The sequence below is a fragment of the Glycine max genome, chromosome 10 (assembly GCF_000004515.6).
Source record: "Glycine max cultivar Williams 82 chromosome 10, Glycine_max_v4.0, whole genome shotgun sequence".
Lineage (NCBI taxonomy): Eukaryota > Viridiplantae > Streptophyta > Magnoliopsida > Fabales > Fabaceae > Glycine > Glycine max.
Window position 1 is genome coordinate 1733008 of NC_038246.2, and position 3597 is coordinate 1736604.

At 31.1% G+C, this 3597-nt stretch overlaps 1 long non-coding RNA gene across 1 annotated transcript; it reads left to right on the forward strand.

Annotated features, from left to right (window-relative positions):
- Positions 1-258: 258 nt before the first annotated feature.
- LOC100795468 (uncharacterized) lies at positions 259-2505 on the forward strand. The gene is made up of 3 exons (XR_005886901.1): positions 259-423; positions 823-1069; positions 1354-2505. It is a non-coding gene; the product is annotated as an uncharacterized lncRNA (long non-coding RNA).
- Positions 2506-3597: the final 1092 nt, after the last annotated feature.

Genomic DNA, 3597 nt, shown 5'->3' on the forward strand with positions numbered 1-3597 from the left:
CATCGGAGGAATTGGTGTATACAATTTTATCAAGTATGATCCAACAGTTGTCAAGGCAATAAATCTAAAAAACATTGTAGATTATTTTAGAAGGAACAAGAAAGATGCTTTGATTTCACTTGGTGGTGTTGTGTTGGCCATAACAGGTACATTTTGTTTTTTAGTATACATGTAAACTCTCAAGTCCTAATCATTCTTAGTCTTTTGTTCACCATAACTCTAGACTTGATGAGATTTTTTTTTTCTTGCAGGAACTGAAGCACTATTTGCTGATGCTGGGCATTTCACAGTCCGCTTCATACAGATAAGCATGTGCTCTGTAATATACCCTGCTCTCATACTTGCCTACACTGGACAAGCCTCATTTCTTCGCAAAAACAATGAACTTGTTCCAGTTGGACACTTTCTACAAGTCCATACCATGTAATTCAATTTTATCACCTAAAGTCATATTTTTTTTAATCTGTAGGAATCGAAAATATGTATTTACAACAGCTAACATATTCTGCTCAACCAATTGAGTTAAATCCTTTTGATCCACCTATAATCGTACAAGATAGTCAATCCTGTTTATTCCAAAATGAAAACAAAGCAAATCCATATCAAGATTATCTAACTTATCCCAATTAAAAATAAGGTTAAACAATCTCACCAGTGAATGATTAGTGCAATTCTCGATGTACTTAAAAGATAATATACAATCATCTTAAATCGCACCAATCATTTAGTATAGTTGTTTAATCTTGTTCTTACTTGGTGTAAGTTAGACAATCATTGTTTGTATTATAGCGACTAATTTAATGATGGCTTCATATTTTGCAGATCCTTTGTATTGGCCAATGTTTGTTATTGCTATTATGGCATCCATCATTGCTTCTAAAGCCATGATCTTCGGGACTTTCTCTATCATCCAACAATCCCTCGCTCTAGGATGCTTTCCTTGTGTGAAGATAGTCAGCCAAGTATGAAGGACAAGTCTATGTCCCCGAAATCAATTTCATTTTCATGATTGCATGTGTTGCAGTCACAGCTGGATTAAAAAGTACCACAAAAATTGTCAAAGCTTATGGTAAGTTAATCTCTTAAACCCTCAATTAATTTTGAGAAAAAAGATTATGCACGTACTAGCAGTATAAAAAGTTTTACATAGTCATTCAATCACAATTTAACATATGTATGGTAAGTTTGTTGACTTTCAAAAATAATTATTTTAAAATAATTAAAATGATAATTTGTGATTGGATGACAATATAAAATTGTTGTACACTATTGGTGCATAGACATTAAACTCATTCATTTTAGCCTTACGAAACCATCACAATATAGTGACACTTAACAAATTTGTGCATGAAGGGATAGCAGTGGTGTTTGTAATGACACTTACATCTGCTTTGCTGGTGCTAATCATGATCATGATATGGAAGAGTCACATACTTTTTGTTATCAGCTATGTGCTTATTATTGGTTCTGTTGAACTTATCTACCTAAGCTCGGTGCTATACAAATTCAAATAAAGAGGGTATCTTCCTCTTGCCTTTGCTGTAGTGCTAATGATAATCATGTACATTTGGAATGATGTGTATAGAAGGAAGTACTATTATGAATTGGATCACAAGATTTCTCCACAGAAGCTTAAGGAGATTGTTACTGGGAGAAACTTAGTTCGAATGCATGGTCTTCCATAATCTACTCTGAGCTTGTACAAGGCTTTCCACCTATTTTCAAGCATTATGTGACAAACATTCCTGCACTTCACTCTGTGGTTGTCTTTGTGTCCATCAAATCATTGCCTATTAGCAAAATTCCTGTAGAAGAGAGGTTTCTATTTCGCCAAGTGGAACACGAAGAAATCAATGTGTTTCGATGTGTTGCAAGATATTGATACACTAATGTGCGCAATGATCGAGCAAGAGCCTTTTGAGCATTTGTTGGTTAAGAGGCTGAAGGAGTTTATTGGTTGTGGATTTTTGGCGTCCCAAAGAGTGATAGAAGATGGTAAAACAGAAGAAAAAATAAATAGTGGTGATAAAGAGAGAGTGGTGCAAGAGGTGGAAGCAGTTGAAAAAGCAGTGAGAGGAGGTGTTGTTCACTTGATTGGTGAAAGTGAGATGGTTGCTAGCAAAGGAGCTGGCATATGGAAAAGGATTCTGATAGATTATGCTTACAATTTCTTGAAGAAGAATTTGAGGCAAAGTGATAAAGTATTTGATATTCCTCATAAGCGTATGGTCAAAGTGGGAATGACATATGAACTTTAAAAGAACACATTAAACAGTGCATCATGAATAATCAGCAGAAAGAGAGAGTTACAACAACAATGATAAGCGCAAAGAAGAAGATTTTGATTTCGATGTTGTTAGCGTCTTGTCTTGTTGTGATTCCTCTTTTTCTTAATAGTGTTATATTTGTTATAAATAAATTGAGAAAGTTACAAAGTCCTCTTAATTAACTTTTTGAAAAAAATATTTATTAAGATTTAACGTCTCAATAATTTAGTATTTTTTATTTTTGTCCTCTTGTAAGTAATTTTATTTTAGTTCTGGTAAAAAAGATTATTTTATTTTTTATCCTTAAGGTATTTTAGATAGTATTTTGAATAATAAAAAATATTTTGAAATTAAAAAAAATATTGTCTAAAATATTTTAAGGAGAAAAAATAACATAAATATATCTTGTAAGGACTAAAACAAATTTTTTTTACAAAGATCAAAATGAAAAAAATGTTAATTTAATTTGTTGAACTAAAAAGATATTTAAGCCCTCGATAAAAATATAAAAAAGATAAGAATATTTTTTCTAAAAAAATGTAATCAATGGTTTCTTTCTTATATAAAAAAGAATCAATTAGTTAGGAAGGTTATAAAAAAACATTGTCTTCTATCATTTTAAAATATGTCCGTAGTATTTTCATGTAAGAAAAATGTCCGTAAAAAATTAAAACAGAGTATTTTAAAGGGGGGAAAACCTTACTTAAATGGGAACATTGTATATATAAAAGAGTTATGAAAATGTGATTCTGAATTTGACTATGATGTATATAAAATCATTATAATTGTTTGTTGAAAAAACAAAGCTTATCACGTTACAACAGGTAAAATTTTATTCACATACTTTCGCATGATCAGTAATGGATAAATTTTCCTATATATATATTTCTATTGTCAACTAATAACATGCATATTGACCGAGTGATGTTTAATGACTTATTAAATAATCAAAAAATTTGGTAGAATAATCAACTATAATTTTGGTAAAATTATATTTTTGGTTCCTCAATTTATTTTCAGTTTCGGATTTAGTTCCTCAGTAGTTTAATTCACAAATTTGATTCTTCTATTTGATAAAATCATGCAATGTTGGTCCCCTAAGGCCACAATTGAACGTTGACCGTTAACAAGTGATATTGTCTGTCACGTGTCATATTTTTATTGGATAATGATTGTCACGTGTCATGTTCTGATTAAATGTCAACTCCATGAAAGATAGAATGAATTGTTGTTTTCATTGACCAATCACAACATGACACATGACAGCCATCATCTAATAAGAACATGACACGTGACAATCAACATCACTTGTTAACGATTAATATTCAAT